Source organism: Ips typographus, linkage group LG6, assembly GCF_016097725.1.
Source record: "Ips typographus isolate SLU linkage group LG6, UJ_Ityp_2.0, whole genome shotgun sequence".
NCBI classification, from domain to species: domain Eukaryota; kingdom Metazoa; phylum Arthropoda; class Insecta; order Coleoptera; family Curculionidae; genus Ips; species Ips typographus.
The window spans coordinates 6,971,602-6,989,082 of record NC_138427.1 but is presented as its reverse complement, the minus strand read 5'-3'; the positions used below and the strand labels follow the sequence as shown (position 1 = coordinate 6,989,082).

At 33.5% G+C, this 17,481-nt stretch overlaps 1 protein-coding gene across 1 annotated transcript in view; it reads right to left on the bottom strand.

The window, feature by feature from the left end:
- The window catches only part of sty (sprouty signaling antagonist), a 43,254-nt gene extending 27,067 nt beyond the window's left edge, over window positions 1–16,187 (bottom strand). The window contains 2 exon segments of the mRNA XM_081982681.1: window positions 4,776–4,814; window positions 15,802–16,187. The gene's annotated coding sequence lies outside the window, so the exon portion shown is untranslated.
- Between the last annotated feature and the right edge of the window lie 1,294 nt (window positions 16,188–17,481).

Here is a 17,481-nt window from a genome sequence, read left to right as displayed (position 1 = left end):
GAGAGAGCAGAAAAAAATAACCAAATCAGGTACGCTCCATCTCATCCAACACCGACACCGGACGGTACCACCTGAAGGTGGCGAGGGGAGCCGGGGGACACCCGGGCACCATCTTCGTAGCCTGGGGCTGAACGCGTAGCGCGGTAGCACGACCGGTAGGCGCGGGTCGTGCGACCAGTTTCGAATCCTCTTTGTCTCGCCAATAGGTACCATTATTTCCATCCTTGTTCTGTACCGATCCCTTTGCCCCTTGCCTGCGACTCTGACCTAATATCGTTCTTAATAGACCGGAATCCGGCATTGGACAGGTCCATTCAATTCAATCGATGTGACGCAACGATTGTCGTTTGTGTAACTGTCATTCTGGGTCGGATAAACATTGTCGCTATCCTTACATCATCCAGCATTGGCAGCGAAACGGGTCCCTCGTACAACAAACCTAAACCAAACAACGATGAACCCGACAACGTCCCGCTGATTACCGGGACACTAAATGCATTTCCGCCCACACGGTTTTCAGGAATGCCGGCCTGTAGCCCGTCATATTAGGCCCAGGTGTTTTATATTTTATTTGATTCATATAAGATTCATATGCAGGGATTTTATACCTGTGCTCGTGTTGTGGCGTAGGTTGAGCCTTGTAAGAAATGGTATGTAATAATATGTTATGTTCGCCATGAGAGGCACTACAGATACAGAACCTTGTTTGGTTGTTTTTTTTCGACGGTTTTGGATTGAAAGGACGTCTCTAAATGGTATTTAACCAGTAGTTTCAGTTATAAATCTTACAGAAACCATATGCAAATCTAGACTAGAAGAGAGCAAAATGCCTCGTTTATTAAAGTAGGAAAGTGTCTAACATTGGCTCAAAACATGCATATTACATTAATGTACAAATTTTCACTGTTGTACACAAGCCTGTTTCTCAGAATAAACTAGCAATCTTTAAGGAAAAAATATCTAAATGATTGTGATTCATATAGTTGAAAATAGTTTTAACATAAGCAGAGCCTAAAGAATATGAAACTTAGAAGTAATTTCAGTTTTTAAGGAATAAGGCCTGCCCAACTAGTTTCGGACATATAAATGTCCATCTTCAGGAGCTTGAATCAGTGCTCAGAGCAGAGAGACAGTGAGACCCAAGTTATTATAGATTACGTGAATTTAACAAGTAGCCCATAAAGGAGATAATAAAGCTCATTATGGAGAAAAAACATTGACACTACATACTAAAAAACCTAAAGCACTAAATTAAACTAAGTTTTAATTAAAATCCATTTTGTTGGTGCTGGGGATGACCTTACGGGGGACAGATTTGAATTTATTGATGCACCATCCTAAGCAGAGGCGATCAAGCAGGGAATCAGTTTAGAAAAATGGTATCAATTGCTATACAGAAGAATTAGAATGAATTTGGCGTTTTAAACCTATCATCATCATAAGTGTATAATGTCCACTGATGGATAAAAACCTCTATCATACTTTGCCATTCCCTCTAGTCCTGTGCCATCAGCATCCAGTTTCCAGCGAGTTTCCCCAAGTCGTCACTCCATCGGGCTGTTTCTGTATGCTTCCACTCTTGGTTTCCATTGTAAAAATTTGACCGGAGACATACCTCAGGTGACATGACAAATCCCACACCTTGGAAATGGTCTGAATTGAGGATACTCAGGGAGGCAAAAATTCAACCACAAACCAATCATCACATGACAAAATTATCACTTTTTTCAATTAAAGACATGTTCAGTTAGCAGAAATGGATATAATTTTGAAGAGAAACAAAATAAAAACAAATGTTATCAGGCAAACGTCACATAATAGTCACAAAAACACACTCTACTTACTTTTAGTTGACGAATATTAAAAATATTATGCAAAATAAGAGTCCAATAACACAATCAGTAAAATTGATAAAAGCGTAGTTTTAACTTAACCTTACCTAACCTGTAAGACTTTATTGTGCACGTTTTTTTTTAGAGAGAGAGAAAAAATGCTGAATTTGACATGTCAGGGGCGGAAATGTCACAACCCCAAAATTCAATCAATCATATCATAAAAGTAAAAATTTACTTACATTGTTATACAAACATTTTAGTATACATTTTACATATGAAGACTATTTAACTAATTTAATGACTTTTGAGCTATTTTTGACTCTTTTCATGAAAAACTAATAACGAATTGAGTGTACACCTTAACAATATCTAAAAACTAATCACTGATTGGATTAATGACATTTGCCTGTAACTATCCAAGTCAAAAATTTGCAAAGGAAATGGTTTTTTAAAAGTGAAGGACCTAAAAAGTGTCAAAAGTGGTACTGATTTTCGAGAACATACAGTATAGTATTGTAGGACAATCGACTGCATGGGTCAACTTGTTGAAAGTCACTAGTTTAAAGTTTAAATGATTCAAATGTCAAAAAGTGTTAGTAGAAGTAGCAAACTTACTAAAATATGTTGAAAACAACTTATTACTACTACACTACTTTAAATTTTTACCAAAAAAAATGTCAAACATTGAAGTCTGAAATACAGGAAAAACGTTTAAAAATCAGTCCATATACAGAAATAAAACAAGTTGTATACTTTACATTCAGTAATTCGAAACATTTTCGTGCATTTAATTGTCCAGATTATACAGTGGCAACAAAAATGTGAAACAGATTTATTTCAAATTCAGGCATTAAAATTTGGCAAAAAAATATCGAATGCGCGTTCGTGTTAATAACTATTAAGTAAATCAAATCAAGATATTTGTGAAATATATTTTTTTTATTTAAACCTACGATTTCTGGTTTACGTAAGACATTTTTAAATGACAAAAATTCCCTTACATCGAGAATTAGGTGTATAAAATAGGTCAAATAGGGAAAAATTGATCCATTTTCAATGAATATTTGACCAATGTAAGGTAAGTGTTGTAAATAATTATATGGTCACAATTTTATGTAGATTCTTAAAATAAATTAGCAATAATTATGCCTTTCCAATTGATCGATTTTTCTGTGACACTCTGTATACTTCATTTCTTGAGAAAAAAAGAACAATTGAAAATTTAGAATCACCTAACTGAGCATTTTTTTCCAAATATCATTGCCTGAATTTGAAATATATTTGTTCCAAACTTTTATTTTATAAATGCTTTTTAGTAAAGGTTTTCTAAACAATCAAGATTAGACTCTCTATAAAACTACATTTAAAAAGCTTTTTAAGACCAATAAAACATGTAAGATAAACGATAGTGTATTTCAAGACTTTCTCAAAGAGGTAATGATGGGACAGAATACATGAAACTCAAAAAACTGCATATTTGTTTAAAGTCAAACAAATTAGGGTAATGGTCCTCCAGTGGATAATTCAATGGATACCACGTAGTCAATTAATAATCTTGAAGAAGCGAACCCAAACATATTGTTATCTTGGATAGTTTTAATAATAAACATATTTTTACATCGTTAAATTGCTCCTACTTCTCGGCATGTAGTAATTTTATCGGTCCAACCACTGACCAAAACCCGATAAAATATAGCATATTGCGGATTATTGCCAAATATAGCAATTAAAACTGGAAATCGAGAGTTATATAAGTGCTGATACTGACAATTTTTATCAGCGTTTACGAGATGATAGAGGGGTTCGGGTAAATTGAAAATTTACCAAAATCGAACGTCCCCCCCCGATTAAAAACCGTATTTTGCTGCCTACGGATTATTTTGATTTTCAATAATAACAATAATAATAATTGATTTCGCTTTTGCATAATTGATGGTCATTAAGCTATTATCGACTGAACGTTTATTGAGGCTATAAAATTTGCTAAAGTATAAACGTTACTATAAACGGGGCATTTTATTAGATGCGTATAAATAAATAATAAATTATGTAAGTATATGTTCACAGGAAGCCATCAGTATTATCACATTAAATTTAGTCCAAGGCACTGATTGCTTCCCTAATGGGTTTAAAAACGTTTTATTTTAGAAAATATAAAATTTACAAATGCTTAAATAAAAAACTATTATTTCTCTACAAAAAAATCCTGTATGTAATCCTAAGAATGGTTTAAAAACGTGTTTGACGGCTTCTGGTTCTTTTCACCAAACTTTAATAGGATTAAATTTTATGTAGCTTAGGAGGGGTTTTATAAGCTAAATACGGATTATTTTTTTCTCAACGGTTCCCATGATATATTGGTTTCTGGAGATTACATTAAAACGATTTCCTTCTGGCTTATTTTACATTCCTTGTAGATTTAAAGCAAATTAATAAATTAAATTTTGAATTAGGTACCGGAAATCCTTTAAACACACTAGGTCAAGCAAACTATCGTTATTTACTCGTTGATACAAATCAGATGTTTGGTGTAAAATATTCACGCACAATAAATTTCCGGCCTAAGCATCTTCGTAATATTTATTTAGCACAAGGTCCACGATAGGCAATTTGTACAGATTCCCTTCTGTTATGAAACTCCCCATCGAATGAACCATAATTCAGAATGTTGTTCTCGCTCTTATCGTGGCATATCTATTTATGTGGTTGACCCTTAAATGAACAATATTATATTATTCGAAAGTAAATGTAAAAATCTATATTTACACTCCAGTTATCCAGCCTACAAGACAACACAATAATTATTGCTGATTAATTTATTGGACGTTTTAAAAATTACCCTCTATTAGTATGAGTACTGTTTCTTAATGAATGACACTTATACTTAATACGCACTTATAGTCAACACCAATAAAAAAACTGTGAGTAAACATTACTTACTTTGTTTCCTCAAACTCGAGTGTTGTGATCCCTGCTATCCTGTAATAGAAAAATATTGTTAATTTTATTTAGTTATACACAAAAAATTACAAATAAATTAGGTGAAAAATTATAGAGAACGCCACTGTTGTAACTTTGAGTTTCGATCGTCCCCCCTGTCCCCCGCCAGCGGACATCCTGCTTATTCGTAATAGACCGTTTCCCGAGAATTAATGGCAATGTACGTTGAACAACCGACAAAGAAGGAATACAAATTTTGTCGATTTTGATGTCAAGAAAATTAATATGACGTCAAGACGCCCACGATGTTATAGGCCTTAAAGCGTCGCCAGTAAGGAACACTTCTCAACCTCTAAAACCAGAAAGAATTCGCCAAAGTGTGTCCATATGTTTTTGGTATTTAAACCAAAACAGTATGGACAATCAAACAAATGGTTAGGAGCATCTAAATGATTTTGTCAACACTAAATTGGCCATTGAAACAAACCAAGAGAAGCATATTAAAAAAAAATAGGAAACAGGAACAGGTCTTTATATCAAAGTTTTTCCTACACTAACCAAACATATTAAAGCTTCTAGATCATTCAATCAATTCTGAATCATCATCAGTTGTGGGTAAGACTTTTTCTGATATAGAACAAAGACTGCTGATATGAACAACTGCTTCTTGAAAATTTGCAACCTAATGCAAAACTAGTATTATTAAAGCAATCATATTAAAAACGAGTAGTACTAGAACAGCAATTTACTTTATGCAGCTGACAGTGCTGACCTTCTCGCCTTTGACTCTTTGAATAAGTAGTATATGGGCAAATTAGTTTATAATGATTATGATTCCCTAGGGGAATAAATATGTGATGATGAATGAATATTTTGTATTCATGAACATGAACACATGGTATTAAATAGGTAAACAATCTCTTAATAATTACCAATTATTGAAAAAAAAAATGTTAAAAACTATTATCAACCAGGAACGTTATAAAGGACATAAACTCAAATTTAATGAGAATACATCATAGTGGATTGATCAGATGCTGTACCATCTAACCAGCATTTCCATTTTACCAAAGTGTCTTGGTATTTCAATCTGTAAAATTACATGAAAAATAATAAACTATCAGATGAATTGATGTGTTAGTAAGGTGATTAGCTATTTCAAACATTGGAAACTCTTCACTGGTTAGGAAAAAAACTATTGTTCATTTTATACTAAAAAAGAATAACTTAAGTTTACTGGACTATTGCTTCGTATTGTCAGTCTGTCAATAAAATAAAGAAATTAAATTACAATGCAACTTTGCAAATATCAAAACCACAGAGATTATTCGACTAAAAATCATGAAGAAATAAAAATATTTCAAAAGTTAAATTAAAAAACTGTCTACAGTTGCTTCATTCATCTTAGTTGAAGACGTGAAGATTCATAATCATTTCAAAGTTTCAAATAGACAGAGTGTATTTTCAGAAGAAGAAGAAGACATTCTGCTTATTTGCAGTCAAGAAAAAGCTTTTTTTACTACAAAAGAGCTGGTTTGTAGTAAAAAAATGTGTGTGAAGTTTATTTAACAAGAGGAAATTAAAATAAAAATATTTAGAGCTACTAAGCTAAGCTTCTCATCAAACTCTCAAGTTTTTTATTTTTCGAACCGAATATCAGATAAATATTTTAAAATATGAGAATAGTGTGTTACTTTCAAAATTTATCTTTTGCACCAAATATCAGCTAAATATTTGAAAATATTGAAGTAATGCATATTTTCAGTCAAATAATTGTCTATATCTGGTAGTACTAAGTACATGGCAAAAGCTAAAGTAAAATGGGCTGACGTAACAATGTAAGAAAGGCAAATCAATGTGTCATCTCATTTTACCTTAACTTTTTCCATATTTAGTAAATTTAATTCATAGTTGGACTTTTTATAAAGATTTATTCACAGTTGATAACGCCTCGCTAAGTTTTTTGTGCAAACCTGGTTTAAAAGACTAATTTAAACTAGCATTTTATAAACTTTCATTATCGATCATAGCGATGAGAATCTAAATATTCTAACATGAAAACTGTGCTGTTGAATCTTGTCTTTTTTCCTCTTGGAAAAATTATAAATTTGAATGAAATGGCTGAAGATGAGTAGTTTACAGAAATTGTGGAGGTGCTAGAAAATTGCTTCATCAATGCTGCCCTCACCCATAATCATCCCTTTTTTCCAATTTTAGTTAGCCCTCCACCTGTACAAAAACCAAATAAATGCCAGTTTAAAGTATTTTTTCTTGAGATATGATTTTGGTAAACCGTTTTACTGTTAAACCCTACTCCCTTGCTCTTTAATTTACCTGAAAAGCTTGAAGTTATTTATGCAGACTACACTGCAATGCTTCACAAAATGAAGTCATGTAGGTAAGTGTCTTATGTCAATAATGTCAAATATGTATTGATACATATTGGACAGAAAAATGAACTTGATGTTTTTTAAAAGTAAGTAAAGCTTTCCTAAATCAATCTTTAATCTATAGTCTACAGTAGATTAGTCATATCTTTGGTGAACAAAACAACAACAAAATTGAACATGACTTCTTCGTTAAGAATGAATGCTGGAAAATCTTAAGAGCAAAAGGAATCTGAAAAAAAATCTGATTCTAACCAAGCTGAGGATGGACTAGAAGGAAGTTGATCTCGAAGCTGAACTTCATTAGCATAGTTCTGAAAGGCAAAGGGGTCCTGTTGCACGGTTCGACGAAATCAAAAGAAAAAGTTATTACTGGGTCTCGTTTAAAAACACAAATCAAGTCGCGTTTCCGGCGAAACCAGATGTTGATCGGTATTTTTACGGTCGTACCCGCCTCGTCGCCGGCCTTTCGATCCGGTCAAAACTCTCTTATATTCGATTTACTTAAATCCGGGAGTTTTGAGTAAAACCTGCTGTTTTTCCCACTAAAATAGTACTCGCACTTACCCACGTACACACTTATGTGACACCTACATTTCCCGGAACAACTAAAATGTAACTTCCAGTACTATATCAGTCTAAATGGTAATTCGATTACGCTTACAAAAACCAATCAACCGTAATGGAAATATATAATTAATTGGTTTTACAGGGAATTGAAATTACTACTACACATTTTAATTATATTAATGACTTGAATTCATTCAACACAAAGCGGTTTAAACACATTTTTTTCTGGACTTGTATGTAGTCAGTGTCGTAGGTAATTTTTTATTGTCGCATTTTCCATTAAGGAAAAAAACCCGTCCAACTTGGAAGGAAGATGGCTAATGAAATCATCAGACAGAGGACGTTCAATTCCTTTTCGAGAAAACCGCACAGTGTTGAGGCTCTGATATCAACGTAATTGTAAGTCAAATCGGATATTGCGTTTCCTTTTTTTCGCCGGAAGTGCGACTGAACGTGCCGATGTCGGTCGGCCTCAACCGGAAACCGCCCGAGTAGATCGCCGTATGTTTTTCACATTTTAAAGGATGTCTATAAATATCACCACCAGCCCATAGGCTCAGGATATGACCTCGGTTAAGATAACAAATATGGCAAAATTGTGGTTTCTTTTGAGAACCGACTTCCTGAAAAACGAATCATCTAACTATGGATTAATTATCGAAATCCTCTATTTGAAAAACCACAATAAGATATTCGTCCTGTCCTGGAGATTCAATTTTATCTGAACACACTGGAATAAATCAGCTTTATCAGCTTTACACCGGATACTCAGAATTACATAACATAAAACATATACAAATGTTCTTCCAGGTTAGTCATTCAAAAGTAAAGATAATGTGGTAATTATTATTAAGAAATGAAGAATTTATTGCAAAACATGGTGGATTTTAATTTGAAATTGGTCACTTCAGCTATTGGTTCAGTTTTTATTATCGAGGAAACTAAGGGAAGAATTAATGCACTATTATGCCAGAATTTCTAATACTCGAGTACTTATTTGGGAACAACAACTCAGAAAACTTAAATATGATGCTAGATTGTAATGGAAATCAATCACAATCGACTAACGGGCGTTTTTTGTTTTTAAACACTAAACAAGGTGTGTCTACTATTGCTACAGTAGTTTTATATATTCCTTTGCTGTCTCAATCGCGTACTTAAAAACCGCATCACATCGCTTGTTTTTCAAGTCGAATTATTTATTACATAAGCACAAATCAGTGTCAATCAATTTAGAAATTATATCAAACTATTACGGACCACGTAAAAAGATTACAAACTATACATTATTCAAGCAGTATCAGCTTGTTTCATATGATAATCAGAATGAATGGTAAAAGACTGAAACGTAAATAAGTTGCAATGCAGATTTCGTACATTTACGATTAGATTTGTTAGAAAGCTTTTGATTAAGTTGCATGCAACTCATTAGACAGTAAAATGTACTATTCCTCTATGTTATGATTTGTAGCCAAATTATTAAGATTTCAAACCATAATGTTACCAGAGAAAAAAGGTGGGTAAATAAAAAGCAGTAAACAATGTCAAAATTGAAACTTTTCCGTTGGCTATCTTCAAACAGAGTAACACGAGAACCCATTGAAGCCCCTGGAGTCTCAAAGCATACTTTTACGAATTCCTTAACAACTGTTTCTAAGTTATCCGATCAAATTTCAGATTCTTGAGTTTCCAAAAGTACCTTAATCTTCAAAACTGTTGAAATTCAATAAATATGTAAATTAGATATTAATTTCGTCTGTTACTATGTCAATTACAAGCTAAAAATGTCAATTGTTACTAAATATATCGAGATATTTGAAATTGTTTGGTAAGATAATATTTATAGTTGAATTGATTAGTTTCTGACGTTTATGTTTGCACTCCAATGCATTTTTTCGTTTTATCTAGTCCTCTTCAAAGAACAAAAGAGAAGAGTCATCAGGAATAAAATTCCAATAACCTTAAGCTGATTTTACATCACTTAGGACACTAAACTCTGATACAATTAAAAGAAAATGGTATTCTACCACCACCTCTTTAAAAGTAAACAATAGCAATCATCTCAACACTATGCACTTCATTTCGTTATCATCAAATTTAAAATCGTACAGTTACTTAAATATGTTTCATTACTTCATGTGACATTACTGCCAAAGTTGGCATTTGGATGGTTTTTATTCACTTGACATTCCAATTACAAAACTCATCTCCGAATATTGCCTTTGTAAAGCACTTGCATAACACTTTCGGCTCGTCTTATGGGTTTTATAGGTACTTTTGGTACTTCAAGGTTCTTAAAAGACGCCGTTCTATGAACGTTTAGCCTTCGGCTATATTTTCTTGTGTTTGATGTTATATTACAATTAAAAACCTTGTGGAAGATAATACGAGCTGATGCCAATTTGGTGTTGTTAGGTAGGTTAATCTCTCTTTAGAGATCTCTAAGAGTATTTTATTACTTGTAAAATGTATAGTGTAGTTGAATATAAACTTTATTTCTTCTCTCTCTTCATCATTAGGATGAATTAATGTTAATACTAATTTTATAAGTCTTCTTAAGACATATCTCTCTCTAATTTTCCTCAAATCCAGTAAGAGTGAGTGACTGTGTCTTTGACCCTATTTCTCGCCTAATTCGATCACGAAATGAGATCTTTAGAAATACAAAAGTTTGGGAGAGTAATTTGAAACAATTTACCAAAAAAAACCATTCGTGGCCAATTAAATCAATTCCAATAAAACCACCTTTAAAAAAAAACACGGTCAGCAAAATTAATTTTGTGATCACGAGGGCCGTCATCGAGCGTGACGAGCGTATTTTCCGGACACCCTGTATCGATAATCTAGATAATAACAATAATAAGGACACGACTGAAATTAGCGATGCGATGCCTCCCGCGCCGAAGAACGGAAGCAATCCATTTACTATTGAGTTTTTGCCGTGCTACTGGTGCTGGTGATGCTGCTGCTGCTGCTATCTCGTCGAAAGTTGAACGAACCCCGGCTTCGATGGCAGAATTAAATACGGAACAGGCCGATATGTAGTCGAGGATCCCGCAAATAAACTGGAACATCATTTCGTTTACTCCATGCGACTTTACGTTTCAAGAAGACATTGTAACAGCGACGCATCTCTACGTATTATTTAAGAATGAGACTTCAATGAACAGCTTGTGCTCCGGGCCAGTAGATTTATCATCCACATTCTAAATGGAATGAGCAGGATGGAGCAAAAATAGATTGATGTTCCAAGACAAGATAATCAAAAAAATTGAAGTAAGATTAGGAAATAGCTGTAGAGACTTCTCCAAGTTCTCCAGATTGTTAGACTACTACTACAACTGGCCTCAAATAAGGTTGAAAATGATTGATGGTCACCAACAGCCACAAAGTTTAGGAATGGATCTTCTTTATTGGAACACGACTGAATTATGGGTCCCTTTGAGGATTGGGAGTAATTCCTAGAATATTGCAATTTTTGAAGAAAGACACTGCAATCTTTGCTAAACGCAAGATCGTTTGTAAAACCAGGTATTTGACTACAGACATAGTCAATTTACACATAACCCTGACCATTTCAACATCTTCAAAAAAGATCATCAGATAAAACATTCCTTGGATTGAAAATGGATCAAACGATATAGAAATGCGAAGATCTGTCACAACTATCATAACTTTGAGAAGGGAAGTAAAGAATAGAATTGCTTTTCATGTACTGCAAAATCATTTGAATTATGCCTCAAAGAGGGAAGAATAGGAAAATAAGATTAGACAGGTCAACTTTCTTTGAGGACAAAAAGATAAATAAATATAACGTATCTTGATCTGATTGTTAATTTTGAGGTGCAGAAACATATTTTTAGTTAACTTAGTTATTTTAAGTATAACAGAGGTGATATGAAACTTGACAATAATGAATAAAGTTATAAATTGAGATATTTAGTAGAAAAACGTTAATCTTATAGATTTCAGACAATTCAGTGTCGAAACAGAAGCGTGACAGTCACAGCTGAAAATGTTCTTCATTAACTAAATACTCTTGGAATGGACTGGAACTTTCTTGAAAACTGTTGAAATAAGCTCCAAACTTATAATTCTCTAAGAGAGTACATCTTGATATCCTTTATCAATCACTGAAAACGCAGTATTTTTAAGATTTTAAGGTATGTTGTATATAATATCGTCAGACCAGATTGTTTTGAGATAAGTTCATTGATCCTCTGCTACTGATAATAGTAATTAGTATTTCATTGCAGTATTAGCAAAAAAAGTTCAAGAAGATCGTTGGTTATTATATTGTCTTTCATTTTTTCAAGTTCACAATTAATCAAATTGAGCACATAGAATTCCGCGATTGCACTGCAAAAACACTCTCTTAAGTTAATTTAGAAATATTCCGTCACTGTATTTTATCGCTTGTGCTGTCACAGAATTACATCATATCGAGAAATGTACGCAATTGAACCCGGTAACCAAAGCACTCATACGAAATGTATTTTACACAAATATGTAAAAACTCGAGATCACATTGATAAGGACACAAATAGTCCTTTAATTAAGCGGAGGATTTCCTGCGATGAATAAACACTCGAATGAATGATTTGTTCCACCGCAGGAAATTAACTCTTCACTTTTTTTTCTTCAATGGGTTCGCATACATGCGAATCGGTGCACGTTTTTCTTCTAAGGGTTCTCATGTACCGAGCTACGAACATCATTAAGTGTTGAAGACTTTTTCGTTTTCCTTTAATGTTAAAAAGTAGCTTTTTTTCAAACAGAAACATTCAGTCGTGGTTGGAACTTAAACGAGTGGTGCGGAAATTTTATCAAATTATGTACATTTATTGCGGACTAGTTACTTTTTACTTAAAGAACATTTAACATTGTACTTTAAGAATGATAATTTGCGCTATTTGGTGCATGGAGTAATACAGGTGAAAACATGATAATTGTTTAAAATGGAACTTAATAATATTCACGTGTTTACCAATCGGTTCCGCCGGCGCTGACGTTGCCATAACATCCGGTCGCGTATTGCGTCGTTATTTTTAGGCGTCCGCGTCCAGGGGCGTCGTCCATTTATCATCAAAAATTATGAAAATCATTGAAGACGTGTTCGATCTTAGATCTTTCAATAAATGTTATTTTACACAGTTTACAACTATTTGTAGTGTTGTAGTAATTTGCCTAAATATAGCTATAATTGTTTTTTGTTTCTACATTGTAGCCCTGAAGCAAACAATTTTCAAAAGCTTGGAGGATAAATTTCCACAAGACTGAAGAACTTATAAAATTTGTTAGAAAGTTTACATTTCAGGTGGATATTAAAAAAAAACTAACTTTTTTGTTCATGCAGTATCTAGATTTTTCACATTTACATATGTAAGATGAAACCTTCCTATAATTATGTTACACTTCTGGAAGTCTATATTCGTACATTTTTAGTAATTTTTTAATTAAAGTCTAAGAAGCAATTCAGATTAAGAATGCTGAAGATTTGCTTCATGTTTATTAGTGAATTTGTTGATAATCCTTTTGATAGTTTCAGGTATTGAACTATTGATATTGAAATTTACCAACTACTCTAAAATTTATGAACGTAATTCAATTATCAGTTGCAAATAATTTTAAATAGTAGTTAAATTACCAATTAGTTGGCAAATATCTCCCTTCTGAAGCTCTGAAGGACAAAATGTATCTCTAAAGTTTTTGTAGAGGATAGAACTACCTACATTTTTCTCTTTAGACTTTTGCTGAAATACGATAAAAAAAATACGGAAGATTGAACCAGTTTTTCAAAAACTCACAGATCTTGTCTTATGTTCCTCCTAGGTTTTTGTAGACAATTAAAATTCCTACAATTTTTGGCTCTTAACATTTTCCTGAATTTTGCTATGTGGCCGAGTTATGGGGGAATGAAGTTCTGTAAGTATAGATATTCAGACATCTTGCGGTCACTAAACATTCCTAAGCAAATATCTCCCTTCTGAGGGCATTAAGGACAAAATGTCTCTTTAAAGTTTGGGTAGAGAATTAAACTAGCTTTTCTTTTAGACTGCCGAAATCTGGCAAGGGTAATTCGGGCAATACAGAAGGTTAGTTCAACTACTGAAAAAACTGTAACATCAATTACCAATTGCAATTACTTTGGTTTAGAATTGAAAAATCAATTACAATTATTATTTTTTGTTAAATAAATAATTAATTGATAGTAGCTGATACTTGAAAGTAATTGCATTACTTACATTTTTCAATTGAAGTACAAGCAAGCATAGCAGCAAACATATCGATACCTTTTTTAATAACGGCTTGGGTAGTCGTGGGATGAGGAGGGTAACATAAACACCCAATTAACTGTGTTGCGACGTTTCGTGATCTAATTGTCACTTTTTCAAGCACTCACCTGTTGTAGGTATCCCAGCGGTCTTTCTGTTACCCTCCTCATCCCACGACTACCCAAGCCGTTGTTCTAAAGTAAGGAGACGATAATAAACCAACCTTTTTTAATGTTCTTTAATAGCTATTTATGTACCAAGGGCGTTAGAGGGAACATAATGTCCTGAAGAAACAACCCGATGGCCTATGGCATGAGGGACAGGTTTTGGCCTGATGGACTCCCTAAGGCCTGTGGTGTATACAATGTTTTATGTTTCACCTAATTCAGCAATTATTTAATGTTTCTGGCATTGAAAAGTAAGGTATAACTTTACCGGTATGTTGTTTAGTGTTTATATTACCTGAATGATGTGATTTTGATAGTTTGATTGTGAAAAAAATGCAGCAAAAGCTAACGAAAGTTTATTACCTCAACAGTTAAGAGCATCCTAAGGTAGGGAATACGTAGTTTTTATGGCATGAAAGAATAAAAAAACTATTGCTAATATTATAAAAGGTTATCATAACGCCCGCTTATAATGCCCTCAGGTGGTTATAAATATGAACACTATAACCTACACCGTTTCCAAGGTATTATGTATAACGTATAAGTGAAACATAAAGAATCTATTTTTTTTCTATAATAATAATTATCAAACTCAATAATTCTATACCGGCCCGATAACGCAACACCCAGTATAGGATTGTCTCTGGGGGTAGACACTATTAAAAATAATGATTCACTTTGCATTCTCATCATTATAGTGGTGACTTAAGCAACAAGTACTTTGGGTTAATGGAAAACCTTGAGGCAAGAAAGGCATATGCCACAAACACTGTTAAATGAGAAAATAGCGTTTTTAACATTTTCAAATGCAAAAATAATATCGTAATGAAGTTTATACAAATACAACTTTACATCATTGGTACATACCATACTTTCGTTCTTTTATAGTAAAATGATACTGTATTTCAGAATTGTGTCTTATTCCCTTATAGACTCAAGCTCTTCAGTTTATAAGTGAAAAGTAAATAATCACCTTTAATAGCATACTACATTTATATTAAACAAAAATAACAGGATTAAATAAAAACGCGCGGTAAACTGGTAAACAAGTGATTGACTTTATTGTATTACAATTTATTTTATTTGGGAATTAAAATAAGAAAAATGCAATGTAATGGGGTTTCAGGGTATATATTTCTTTAGGTAGAAGTACCTATACAATTTTTGGAAGGAAACAGCTTACGTGCAGGATGTACGTTGGTTTGGGGATCGCTCAAAATTAACCGATTGAATTAAATTCATGGGTGATCTTTCTTCACTTTCTTCTATCATCCACAAGACAAGCCAATAAGGGTTCGTTTATCTAGCTTGGTTGTTAACCTATTTAAATACCGATCGTTAAGTAAGGATGGGTATGTTCAACCTGATGATTATGAATGAAAAGAGAGGTAAACAACCATGGGGTAAACAAACCCTAAAGGTCTGATGTTCGCGTAACTATTGAATTACCTGCGACCTGCAAGATTCAGAGACAGTTTAATAATAATAATAAAAAATAAACCGCGAATGTCGAGCAACAATGCACGAAAACGTCGTCGCGCTCTCTTCTCGTCCGCACTTAATTTTGTTTACGAATCTCTTGCCAAGTTTTGGTTTTCTGTCGATGCGGCAACTGAACTTTACTTACCTTTCTGTAATGTTCAAAGGCAAAAGGTGCAATTAGCACCGGGTACCCGTTCTCACAGTACACCACCCCGAGGGTGGCTAAATCTGCCCGAAATCGGCCGCGGTGGGCGGAAATTCAATTGTTCAACTGTTGCTTCTCTTCGAACGCGCACATGGCGGCCATGTTTAATTCATCCTACACGAATCCCGACGTTTCGTCACCGTTTCGGACGCGTTCGAAACGATATTTCGACACGGATTTTGGGCGAAATCCTATTTGGGACTCAGAGGACGCTTCAAACTTTGATATCGCGCACTAAAAACATTATTTTCGCCTTTGCAAGCTGCCTTTTACCAACGATTTCGATGGCCTTCTGGCTTCTGGCGAAGCAGCGTTGCCGGATGTCGGCGTTGCCACGTGAATACGATCGCTACCAGTGGTCCACAATATTACCATTCAGTAGACAAAGTCACTTTTTATATCTATCAATTAGAACAATGTAAAAAAAATAAAACAAAAACTTTGATTTTACAAAATTTAGAATACAATGAGTGTGAATGATGAACACTCAAGCTAGAAACCAGTAACAAATTTTTAGTGATTTACAGTTAACTCTCTCATTTTGTCAGGTTTTCTTACCAACCATTGTGACATGCTTAAAAAATCAATATCAACATAGAATTTTTGAAAATTCAATTCAAATTTTTTTTCTAGGAAAATGGCTACTAAGCAATTCGACATTTCAAAGATCAGAGAAACGGTTTAAACCAAATAGAAATTTGAAAAAAAAACACGATTTGCATTTATCCTTCATCGTTAATTTTTTATCTTAGTTTTTGTTTAGATAAAAAAGTAAGAAGAAATTACAGATGGATAGTACATCAAACAAAAAAAATAGAAATAAGAACCGGTTACACAAATACGACTTAAGCACATATACAGAGTGGCTCATCGAAAACGAACCAGGGACGTTTTAAAGAATCCTACAGATTATTTTAGAATACGTCAACTTTATTTTCGAAGGAGACAGTTTTTTATAAAAATCACAAACATATGGACAAGAAAATACAGAGTGTTCCAAAAACTTATTACATCAAAGTAAGGTTTCCTAACGGAAATTTGTTTTTTAATATTTTTTTAGAGCTCTTCTTGAAATTCTAAGCATTTTCTCATCTCTAACCGTTCTCGAGAAAAAATTAACTTAAAAAATACGTTTTACAGCATTTGTCGTTAGTGATATATTTCTACATGGCCTAAGGGGTTCCATTGAATGGCCGGCAGGTTCTCCTGATTTATCACCATCTTCTGGAGACATCTCAAAAGTCTGCTACACTTAACCTAACCTAACCGCATAAGAAGACTTGCGACAAAGTGTAGTCCCGATCAAATGACAGGAATGTAACCAAATTACACTCCAGAATCTAAAAAATGTGAGAGATCACTTTGAATCATATTTGTACTACTGCATGGATGTTGATGGTGAAGACTTTCAGCATTTGATAGTCCAGAACATCTTGTTTGATTACTTAAATGGACGTGTTCGAGGGTTTTTCGAAATCTACAGGATTCCTAAAAACGTCTCAGGTTTATATGACAATGATGATAGAGTACAAGTAAAATAAACAAAGCTGATTCACTAGAAAACTGAAGACGTTAGATCATAACATTTATTTTTAAATATTTTTCAACGCTGTTTTAAAA